The sequence below is a fragment of the Perognathus longimembris genome, chromosome 6 (assembly GCF_023159225.1).
Source record: "Perognathus longimembris pacificus isolate PPM17 chromosome 6, ASM2315922v1, whole genome shotgun sequence".
Lineage (NCBI taxonomy): Eukaryota > Metazoa > Chordata > Mammalia > Rodentia > Heteromyidae > Perognathus > Perognathus longimembris.
The window spans coordinates 379189-392051 of record NC_063166.1 but is presented as its reverse complement, the minus strand read 5'-3'; the positions used below and the strand labels follow the sequence as shown (position 1 = coordinate 392051).

General features: G+C 39.6%; 1 pseudogene; it reads left to right on the top strand.

Moving 5' to 3' along the window:
- Window positions 1-425: 425 nt before the first annotated feature.
- LOC125352432 lies at window positions 426-12622 on the top strand (annotated as a pseudogene).
- The last annotated feature ends 241 nt before the right edge of the window (window positions 12623-12863 follow it).

Below are 12863 nucleotides of genomic sequence, written 5' to 3'. Positions count from 1 at the left end.
ATGACATGATTACCTACTAAATTGTTGAAGTGAGAACTCTGTTATCCCTAACACATTCCCTGTCATACTTCTCCAGTCTAATTACTTGTCAAGATGTATTCTATTCATTTTGCCCTTGTAGCAGACTTCCGGCTATTCAGGAAAAAATAACTCTTCTTTCTGGGCACCTGCTTGGATTCAGTTTCCCAGGCCCTCTTACGTTTGGAGTGGCCCCCGAGTGATGGGAAGGGGGAGGGGGAGCTAGCTACCACTTCCAGCCTCTCTCAGCATGGCGACTTGGAGGTGCCATGGTCCTGCCCTTCTCTGTGTTAGCTTTGGACTCCCCGCATGCATGAGGATGGATCACATGTCCAGCCAGGCTTGGTGATGATGAGCGCTGAAGTGAGTGACTTACAGGAGGCAGCCCGCGAGCAGCTGGGCTGAGCATGTCATGGGCGCGAGGGCGAGGGCACGGAGATCGCTCGCTGTGCCGGCAGAATGCGTCCCACCCACCAAAGCCACAGGTTGTGGAGCCTGGTGGGCGGGACTAAAAATGAATGGATAGACAAATCTTCTCTTGAAATAAGAAGGTATTCCTACTATAGCTACATTGTTAGTTGTTCTTTTCCTGGGAAACTAATGCCTAAAAGCCATCTATGTTACATTTTGTAGAAATATGACCTTAAAATTAACAATTTTTTCTTTAACTTGGTAAAATAGCACATATAAATGATACTTTTTGCCAGGGAATTTGAGATTATGTTAAACAAAAAAGGCAGTCCTATTAAAGTTCAAATTCTAACCTCATACTCCCTCCAAATTCCTACCTACAGTCCTTCAAACCACTCTCCTTTCTTGCTATGGCTGGCATTCTACCACTGGCGCCATGCCTACAGTCCCACCAACCCAGATTGTTCATTCATGGCTTCATAATTAATGCCGCACTAGAGAAACAATGAAACTAAACTTACAACAGTTAACCTTGCAATGGTTAAGTAGATGTTTCAGGAATAAAGGCTAGAAATCAAACTGGAAATGTAAGTGGCCATGGAATACTGCAGGGTGTTTTGGTAAAACTACCTTCACATATTCATGTTTTGCACAAGCAAGACCCAGAAGAGCACCAACGTTATCCCCAACACAAACAACTCCTAATCTGACACCTAAGAAAGCATCAGTCCCTGGTTAAAAGCAGAAGCCTGAAAGCAAATAATAGGCTAGAAAACACAAGGGGGACCAGGGTGAGGAAAGGTTGGATATTAATAATAAAACAATCACAGAACTGGACCCTAAGATAGTAGACATTTTTCTTACTTGGATTTTACATGCATGACTAAATTAAAACATAAATTGGTGTAAACTGACTTTAAATTTTGTTATTGACTTGAACTTCATTTCAGCCTTCTGAAGTAACTTGAAAATAGTGGTGAAACACACATTAAGTAACTCATCAGCAATTCATGTCCTCTGTTACCATAATTACCATCATGGTTGTCGTCATCATCATCATCATCATTTAGGTCTATATTTACAAATTAGCTAGACTTTTAGCTTAGTTAGTTGACTTTGAATTTAACTTACCTCACTCGGCATGATGATTTCCATTTCATCCATTTTCTAGCAAACAACTTAATTTCAGTTTTTTTTTATGGCTAGGTAGTATTCCATGGTATACTATTCCATATGTTCTTTATCCATTCATTGGTTGTGGGTTCCTAGGCTACTGTGAACAGAGCTGCAATAAACATGGTGTTCAGGTCTCTTCATAGTATGTGGATTTACACTCCCAAGTGGAATGCTGGGGTCATAAGGTACACTTACTTTTAGCTTTTGACAAATTTAAATACAGATTTCCATAGTGGCTGTTCTAGTTTATGTTCCTGAAGTTTATGAGAGCTCCTCCCCCCACCACACACACACCTCACCAGCATTTATTGTTTGTTTGTTTGTTTTTTGAGAAGGGCCATTCTGGTTGGGGTAGAATGGAATTTCAATGTCGTTTTGAACTTTTTACAATGAAAAACAAACCAGAAATGGTCAAATGAATAACTCCATGCATTTTCTTCCAAAAGAAACAATGCTAGTTTTGTTCATGGTTTGTTAAAATTTACGAAACTGGTTGGTGACAGAACTGAGACAGAGTTTCTGTGAGTTTGAGAGAAGAGTGACCACAAGGAGAAGATTCTGCACCCACAGAAGATTTTGTTTAGCTCCACCTGATCATTTAACTTGAGGTCTTGCAAGAACACCATGTAATGCAGACTAAATGTTTTGTGAAAACTGTGCTTTGGCGTTTGTAAAAGAATCCAGGTAAATTCAAGAATATTTTACATATTTGCTGAGTATCTCTATTTTTTAGATGGCAGTAGAAAATTTTACACATTGCTCCCATGTTCAACCAACATTCTTAGGTGATTTTGCTCATTTTTTTTTATTATGTAAACTTTATGAAATTGCTATTTTAAGGTCAAACAGCAGCAATTTCTTATGCATCACAGTAACACAGAAGAGTTGTTTTTCCTATTAGACTTTCTGATTTGAGAAAATCTCAAGAGGCATGGAACTTACTACCTACCACCAAGACATTACTATTATTTCCTCTGAGTTTTCCATAGAGCTTTTCTTCTTCCCTCCCCCCACCCCCAGTCCTGGGGCTTGAACTCAGGGCCTGGGCACTGTCCCCAAGTTTCTTTTGCTCAAGGCTAGCACTCTACCATGTCTGGCTTTTTCTGAGTAGTTTATTAGAGATAAATTACAAAACTATATGGTATAAACCAATTGTACAACTCATGGTGGGGAAAGGGAAATGGAGAGGGGGAAGGCAGGGGAAAAATGAGGGAGAAGGTAACAAGTTGGATAAGAAATGTGCTCACTGCCTTACGTATAAAACTAACCTCTCTGTACATCACTTTGACAATAAAGAAATGAAAAAAAGAAGTCTTGTGGACTTTCATGCCTGGGATGGCTTCAAACTGTAATACTCAGATCTCAGTCTCCTGAGTATCTAGGAATACGAGCATGAGCCACTAGTGCCCGGCTTCTATAGACCTTTTAATTTCTCATAGTAATGCCTGATTTTCATCTTCTCCTCTGCATTACATAGGAGGCCATCGACTCACCGATCATATGAGGAATTTTGAATGGAATTATGATGGAGAATTCACTATGAGGATAACAGTTCACAAACTGCCTTCTAAGACTGCCTTTGACTCTAAAACCATTGGGACTGAAGGGATTAGGCTATATAGTACAGGTGAAGGCCTAGCCCAAAATACCTGTGGAAGTAATCCCCATGCTGGTGCCAATGGATCCATAATCACAGAGTTAATCAGTAAAGATCACAATTTATGTTAGTCCTTATGTATCAAATAAGTAGCTCTATAATACAAAGCTGCAAAGAGCAGCTCTGCTTCCTCAAGCATCTGTGATCCCTTTGTGCTTTTCTTGCCTTGAGACAGCTCTTCATCACAGATGATGCTAGAGTTTGGGATCTTAGGAACTGGTAGGACTTGAGATATAGACTGCCCCAACAGTAATGCAGATGAATGCGGCCATTACAGTGAGGTCTAAATGGTGAACATAAATCTATCTGGCAGATAAAGCTGTATTTGGATAGTACATTAACAAAGGTATTAACAATTTTAAATATATTGTTGGACATTTTATTACCCTTACCTATTGGCTTGAGAACTCGATAACTATGGAAGAAAAATATCCAAATTAATACACATTCCTATTTTGCAATATATGTGTATTGATTTTGTTTTAAACAAATTAATAAAATTTTAAATGCCTGGATCAGCAGTATAGAATTACAAACTTGTAATTCCAAGTATAAGTACCATATAACTTTAACAGATAAATTCTTTATTTTAAACTGAATTTTTCAGTGATTTTAGTAGCATATTAATTAGAACTGTATAGAGAAAATTAAGGCCTTAAATTTGAAAATAAGTTTAATAAATTAATCTAAACTATTATAAGAATGCTTTAAGTTTTAATAAATGTTTTTGGTGGTAGTAGGTATGGAACTCAGGGCCTTACACATGCTGAACAAGTATTTTACCACTTGAGCCTAGGCCCTTTTTGCGTTTGTTTTTTGTTGCTGTTCTGTTTTCTTGAGGTAGGGACTCTTTTCCTCTAGGCAGTTCTAGACAGTGGTCCTCCCCATGGAGCTGGAGCTGGAAGGTGTGTACCCCTGGGCCCAGCCACTGTCTTCTCTGTAAGTTTAGATAACAAGTGCAGACCAGTGCCTAACCACTGGTTGCAATGGAGGCTCATGAATTTTATGATGGGAATGGACTTGATCCCTGGTCTCTGCCTCCCAAGTCACTGGGATTAAAAGTTTGAGCCACTGGGCTTGATTGAGGTTTTAGCCTTTATAGCAATCCTATCATTCAGGGTCCAGACAGGCAAGTAGAAACCACTTTAAGTGTTTAAACATATTGGGAGACGGGGGAAAGTAAAAAGAAATAAATTATTCAGCTGATAGGAAAACAGAAGGCAAAGATAGAGCCGTGGTTTGACCCAGAGATAAATATGATCTACAGGGTGCCAGGACAATGGGCAGCCCATTGAGATCCCTGTGGGTGGCTGAGAACTACAGAAGGAAGGGAGCCCAAACCAAGAGATGCCTTGGGTAAAGTGAACTTATGAAAAGCATGTAATGACATGGATGAAATCTAGGCTCAACATTGAGATAGAGAAGGCAGATGTTAAAGAATACATAATTCACTTGCTTAAATCAAATGAGAAAAAAGAGTCCAGGAGAAGCATAGAGACCACTGTATGTGTTGGGTAGAGGAAGGGCTTGTGATGGTTTTTGTACTTTTGAGGCTATAATTTTTTTTTTTTTTTTGGCCAGTCCTGGGCCTTGGACTCAGGGCCTGAGCACTGTCCCTGGCTTCTTCCCGCTCAAGGCTAGCACTCTGCCACTTGAGCCACAGCGCCGCTTCTGGCCGTTTTCTGTATATGTGGTGCTGGGGAATCGAACCTAGGGCCTCGTGTATCCGAGGCAGGCACTCTTGCCACTAGGCTATATCCCCAGCCCTGAGGCTATAATTTTTGATGGTAGCCAAGAATGAATGGTCACTTTGTGAGATGAGGGCTGTTTTTTGTGATCCGTGATTTTTGCATAATAAATACTCAAAAGCAAGTCTTCTAATGAAGGTTAGCATTGCAAGTATGAGCTGTACGTGTACACTGTGAATGTTTATGCATCTAAATTGGTGACAGACCGCCACACACATGTCTAGATATGAAAGGAATGCATGTATTTCTCAAAGGCTGATAATTGGCATATAACACAGTGGCTGCCTTAGAAGCTTTCAAAGGCAAAAAGCCTTATCAGAGGACCTGCCGGGGAGGTAATCAGTCCAGTGTCCATCAGGACCTGCAGATCCTCTATTACCAGGTAGCTAGACAGTCCCATGTCCATCAGGACTTGCAGCTCCTCTACTGCCACATGCTCAGTCCCATGTCCATCAGGACCTGCAGCTCCTCTATTACTGGGTAGTCAGTCCAGCATCCAGGTCATCTGTTACCAGGTAGTCAGTTCAATGTCCTTTGCCACTTGGATTTGGGCTCTGGAAGAACTGAACCTTGGGAAGTTCACACCCAGGATTTTGGCATGTGCTGTTACACATATCTGCTATTCTTTCCTTCCCCTCTAGCATCCTGACGTCCACAAGAACAACTGCCCTGGTTTCTTCATGGTGTAGGTATCCACAATGCTCTTGAATTTCAACATTCTGCCTCATACATCTGATCACTGTTTAAGATTTTTTTCATATAACTATGTGATTGCTCAAGTCCTATCTTTTTATACATTCTACCATCTCCAATGACTATATGCTTTTGCTTGTTTGTTTATGTTACTTTTTAGACAGTTTGACTCATAAAAAAAATGTAAAAATCCAGAGATTTCTTCATGCAGAGAGCTCTTTTGTGCAGTGTCTCCTGACCATATAGTGAAGTTACCCATAATGCACTGTGGAAATAAGAAATCAATACAGGTAAATAGTATCAGCTTAAACAATGGATGACTTTCATTGTAACTGTAGAGCATTGCTCTGGTTGAGTCCACTATATAATTGGCCTCACGTAAATATTTTTAGTTTGTTTTGTTTTTGTTGCCAGTCCTGGGGCGTGGACTCAGGGCCTGAGCACTGTCCCTGGCTTCTTTTTGCTCGAGGCTAGCACTCTACTTGAGCCACAGCGCCACTTCTGGCTTTTATCTATATATGTGGTACTGAGGAATCGAACCCAGGGCTTCATGTATACGAGGTGAGCACTTTACCACTAGGCCATATTCCCAGCCCCACATAAATATTTTTAAATGAATAATTAAATAAAACTGTGGAGAAATCAGATTGTAATCTAAATTTACTCATATGTTAAAGCCTACACTATTTTACAAAATACCCCACTTACAAATTCTTCAAGGTTTATCCACTCTTCTCTCTGAAAAGAAGGTATACAGTATTTAGATTAATTACCAAAATCATGACAACTTTCTTTTATTTCTCTTTCATTCTTCCCAATCAATGACAAATCTCTCATGTTGGAGCTGGTCTTGAATCTCCAGGAGCTCCTCTGGAGAAAGGAACCTGTAGAGATTAACTTTACATTAATAAAGCTGCATTAACAAAGCAGAGGTAGTCAGTTCTGAAGGTGAACTGGAGAGAAATTTATTATTTATGCAATGAAAATGATGCTATTAATTATATTTCATTAAGAAAATAGCAGGAGAAAATTGTAAGACAGAAAAAAAAGGAAAATAGCAGGAGAAAGAAACACTTGAAAGACCACCTTTTATTTAAAAAAAAAAAAAGTTTGATAAGGCTATGTAGTTCTATGTTTGCTACCATTAGAGGATTGTGAGGAGACTTTTGTCTTGATCTTGTAATAGCTTCTAGTCCATACTTTTTTCCCCCTTTGCAGGATTGGCATTAAGGAACTCAAACCTTTGCCCTTGCTAGGCAGGTGATCTACTGCCTGAACTCTGCTCCCAGCCCATTGTGTTTTATTTTTGAGAAAAGGGTTTTTTTTTCCTCCCCCTTCTCCTGCCCCTCCCCCTTGCTCCTCCCTCTCCCCTTCTCCCCCTCTCCCCTTCCTCCTCCTCACCTGGCCTGAATAACAATCCTTTTCAATGCTTCCAGCCATTGCTGGGATTACATGCATACACTACTACACCCAGAAGTTTTGTTTAGATGGAGTCTTACAGGTTTTGTTGTTGTTTGTTTTTCTCTAGGGCTGACCTGGAATCACAGGCCTCTTGGTCTCAGTCTAGGAGCTAGGATTACATGCATGACTCACTACTCCCAGCCTCTTCTTCACATTTTTCTAATAGCATCAAAGATGACCAGTTTTGCTCTGTCTTTGGACTGTGTCTGTAATTTCAAAATTTTAAAAATCAAATTTAAATGTTTGAGATACTTTGAAGTGCCAACCTGACCTTAGGCCTAATTTCTCAAGGAACTTTCCTCAGGTCTGGTGTTATTTCATGGTCATATTTCCTCATTTCTATCATCAACCCTCTAAACCTCCCTTTGCCTCCAGTATTTAGAGGAACCAAGGGTCAGACAGCTCTTTTCTACTTTTCTGTAGTTCTTACCCAGGTCTCACCCAGTTATTTCCAAATGTTGATCTGTTATCTTTTTTCCAAGCCTTGATTTCTTCATTTAGAGTATGTCCTGGCCCTATGTGCTACACTGAGGTGAAGGCTAGGGATATGATGGGGTTCTTCTCCTGACTGAGTTTCTGTGGTTACATTGCTACTGGATATAGCTATTTCCACTATTACTATTGGGTTTTTCCTTGTATGGTGCTCCCTCAAGTTATTTCTACTGGTCTTGAACAATTCTCTAACCAGCTCATTAGGGATATAGTACAGTCTGTGAAGCTGCCCAGAACTTGTCTCTGGAGAGGGTCTGTTGTGAACTTCCAGTCATGATGTGAAATCTAGGGTCAAATTCCATCACAGCCTCTCTACATCTCCTTGATGCCCTTCTATATTATAACCATAAATGCAAAAAGAAGAAACTGGAAAGAAATGCATTATTTCTGCAATGAACATGATACTATTAATTACATTTCATTAAGAAAACAACAATTTCTCATAAGTACTAAATTTCTCGCAATACTAAATGTAAGTAGCAATTGCAACAGATGGCAGAGAGAAAAATATATTCAATTCAAAATCATATTTAATCACCTTTTTATACCTCCCAGCGTGAATATGTTCATCACTGACTCTTTAAAAGTAACTGAGGTAATTATCAGAAAGTTATTTCATTTTGATTACTAGAAAAGCATCTTTAAATTATTAAAACCTTCAGGCAAGTGCAAAGCCTATCGTTATTCATTTTAAAGCAAGCCAGCATATCACAGCCATTAAAACATCTCCTCTTGAAAGAAGTAAACATCCCCAAGTTCCCCAGGCATAAAGTGCAGGGAGACGGGGCACAAAGAACCCTGAGCTGCTCCCTGAGAGGGAGCTCCGTGTTAGTGCTATGACACCCAGCCCACTGGTAACCAAAGCATTAGGATCAACAGAACCACAAGGCAGATGCCAGAAGTTAGGAGACTAGAAGCCCCCTAAATGAAACATGGTAGAACTTGTCCCATACCGTATTCACTTTCAGCATTTCATAGTTTACCTCATGTACACAGGTTACTTTTGAGTCAAACCCCAACCCATTTCCTTTTTTATGGTTTCAGACAAGATCTTATGTTTTTGCATAGGCTGGCCTTGGACTCTGATTCTCCTATTGCTTTCTCCCAAGAAGCCAGGGTTACAAGTGTGTATCACTGTGCTTAACCTCTATTTCTTCTTTTAATCAACATAATATATACAAACTACTGGAAACTACACATATAAACTTTTTTTTTTTGCCAGTCCTGGGTCTTGGACTCAGGGCCTGTCCCTGGCTTCCTTTTGCTCAAGGCTAGCACTGTACCTCTTGAGCCACAGCACCACTTCCAGCTTTTTCTGTGTATGTGGTGCTGAGGAATCAAACCCCTGGTTTCACGCATGCTAGGTAAGCACTCTACTACTAAGCCACATTCCCAGCCCCACATAAAAGCATTTGACAAGATGTGTCTTCATCCATGTATCTTGGGTGTGTTTGGCTTCTCTGATTTTTGTTCACCCATTTATTTATGCTTTTCCTCCTTAAAAACTTTTTTTTTTGCCATCCTAGAACTCACAGCTGTACTCACCCATACTTGGAGGGTGGATATAGGGAGGATCAAAGTGCCAAAAATTACCAAGACTCCATCTCAGCTAACAAGCCAGTTGAGACAATGCACACCTAGGATCCCAGCTATGGAAGATCATAATCCAGACCAGCCTAGGCAAAAGCACAAGACCTACATAAAAATAAGTAAGTGGGGGCATAGTTCACATATTACCATCCCCGTTTAGCACAATCAAGGGCCAGTGGTCATCTCCAGGACCTTGAAAAGAAAAGAAGACCCTTTGTAGACTTACTGTGGAATACTGGGGAAATGTATGTGATGGAGCTGTGGCTCAGACACAGCTTGTCAGAGGCACAGTGCTGTGAGGGCTGCTTCACACTCAAGGACAAAGATGAGGCTAGGGCAAGTGACAGCTGAACACAGAATCCCTACGGTGGCTGGTACAAAGAAGCCCAGTCCTCATGATAAACTAAATGGGACTCGAATCATTCCCACAGTGAAACCAAAGGAGGCTATGCTTAGGAGAGGATCACAGGGGCTCAATAGTTACATGTATATGATCATATGAAATGATGGTTATCCAAACTTCAAGCTCTATTACAAAGCCATAGGTATAAAAACATTTTGGTACTGATCTGAGGACCAATGGGATAAAACTGAAGTCCCAAAAATGAACCCACAGACCCTAATCTTTTATAAGAGAGCCAAAAACATGGATGTAAGAAAGAAAGCCTCTTCAACAAATGGTGATGGCAGAATTGGCTATACCCATGGGAAAAACAGAAGCTAGATCCTTATATATCACCCTGCACCAGAATCAATTCTAAATGGATCAAAGACCCCAATGTAAGACCAGATACCCCAAAAATATTACAAGAACGGATAGGGGAAACACTAGGATTCCTTGGCACAGGTCAAAACTCCCTAAATGAAGATCCAGAAACACAAAGAAATGCTGGATAAATGGGATTGCACTATATTAAAGTTTCTGCATGACAAAGGACATAGCTATCATGGATAAATAGAAAGCCCACATATTTGGAGAAGATTTTTCACTAGCTATACATTAGACAAGGGCTTCATATCTAAAATATACTTAAAGCCCAAAAAATTAACCCCCCCAAAAACAAATCCTCAAAGAAACAAAAACCCCATCAATAAATGGATTAAAGACTTAAAGAGAGACTTCTCTGAAGAAATAAGAATGACCAATAGACACATGAATTATTCAACATCCCTGACCATAAAAGAAACGTGAATAGAAACAACATTGAGATTCCACCTCACTTCAGTTAGAATTACCATTATCAAGAAAACTAATAATAACAGATGCTAGCAGGAATGTGGCCAAAAGGGAATGCTACTACACTGTTGGTAGGAATGTAAACTGGTTCAATCACTCTGGAAAGCAGTATGGAGGTTCCTCAAAAGACTTCCCTATGATCCAGCAATCCCACTCCAGGGCATTTATCCACAAACCAGCCTGCACTAATGCCACCAGCACAACCATGTTCATTTACCATAGCTAAGAGATGGAATCAACCCTCAGTGGATGAATAGATCAAGTAAATGTGGTACATATACACAATGGAATTCTATGCTTCCATCAGAAAGAATGACATTGCCCCATTTGTAAGGAAATGGAAAGACTTGGAAAAAATTTTATTCAGTGAAGTAAGCCAGACCAAAAGAAACATAGACCCCAATGGTTTCCCTCATTTGTAATAACTAGAATATGTCTATAAATCTACAACTTAACCCAATGAATAGTAAAAGACAAATAATTACACTTGGACATGATTAACTAAACAGCACTCTAAGCATTCACACAGAACAGAGAATATTCTTAGGAGAGGATCACAGTGGCTCAAAAGCTATTTGCATATCACCATATAAAATGATACTTATTAAAATTAATTCTAAGGAATGGATGCAAGAGGGTTTTTTATTGTACGATTTGCAGTTATTTCTCTTTTTTCCCCTTTTGTTTATGTCCTGTTGTCATTGTTTTTTTATTTCTGTACATTTTGTCTTATATATAAGGCTATCTGATTTGGAGAAGGGACAGGGAATCACAGAAACGGTGGGACAAAGGATGAACCAATTCAACAGTGATACTCATTAGATATTGAAAATGAACTTTACAACTTGGGGCAGGAGGGGATTTGGAGAGAGAAGTGTGAGAAAACAAGGGAGGGGGGTAACACTGATCAAAAAGAAATGTACTCATTACCTTACTTTTGTAACTGTAACTCCTCTGTTCATCAGCTTTACAATAATTTTTTTAAAGGAAAGACAGAAGAACTTGCAAGACTGTGTTGCATGGTAAACTAGTTGCTTTTCTACCTTTATTTTCTTTCTTTTTTTTTCATGGAACAGTTTACCTGGAAATATAACTTAGAAAAAAGCTATTATTATTTGGACTTAGATATTTAAGGAATGTCTTCCTAAAATAAAGAAATCTTGGTTCTGGAGGAGGAGGACGGCAGCGATGAGGAAGATGAGGAAGCCATGGATGGAGAGGCTTGTGACCCGCCGACACAGGTGGAGAGCCTGAGGGGACTGGATTTACAGGGGTGCGCCAGCCACAGTGAAGTTAAATCAGAAGATAATCAAGAAGAACAGAAACAGGTGCACTTACCAGAAAGCAGACTTACCTCATGGGATATGTGGTTTGTTGGCAAAGATGCTGCAGCAGAAAGCTTTAGAGGAGCTGAATAAACAACTAGCAAAAAGGAAAGAAATGGAAGAATGTGAAAAAGATAGTTGCTGAAGAAAAGCACAAGGAATGGGTCCAAAAAAGAATAAACAGAAAAGGAACAAAAACTCAATAAAGAAATGGAAGAAAAAGCAGCAAAGGAACTGGAGAAAGAATATTTGCAAGAAAAAGCGAAAGAAAAATATCAAGAATGGTTCAAGAAAAAATGCTGAAGAATGTGAGAAGAAAATAGGAAAAAGAAAAACAACAGCAAGCTGAATTACAGAAGAAAAAGAAAATAGCAGAAAAAATTTAAGGAATGGTTAGAAAATGTAAAAAACAAAAACAAAAACAAAAAAACAAAAAACCTCATCCAGCTGCAAGGAGCTATGGTTATGCCAATGGAAAGCTTACAGGTTTTTACAGTGGAAATTCTTATCCAGAGCCAGCCTTCTGTAATCCAATACCATGGAAACCGGTTTATGTGCCTCCTTCCAAAGAATAAAAAGACCTGGAAAAGAATAAAAGACCTGTAACAAGTCAGCCACCCAGGTCACCATCTCTGGTAATTCACAAAGCCAGAAGCAACCTTTGCCTTGGAACTCTCTGCAAAATACAAACATAGTGTATGTCGAAAATAGCATATTTTTTTTGTTGGAGCTACTTAATGTTTAAAGTCAGAAATTGTTTGGTTTTATACTGCTCAATCAGTAAGTCAGCATTTGATATGATTATTAAATACCATTTTTTTAAAAATTTGTGTGTGAGGGCCGGGAATATGGCCTAGAGGCAAGAGTGCTTGCCTCGTATACATGAAGCCCTGGGTTCGATTCCCCAGTACCACATATACAGAAAATGGCCAGAAGTGGCGCTGTGGCTCAAGTGGCAGAGTGCTAGCCTTGAGCAAAAAGAAGCCAGCGACAGTGCTCAGGCCCTGAGTCTAAGGTCCAGGACTGGAAAAAAAAAATTGTGTGTGAAATCCTTA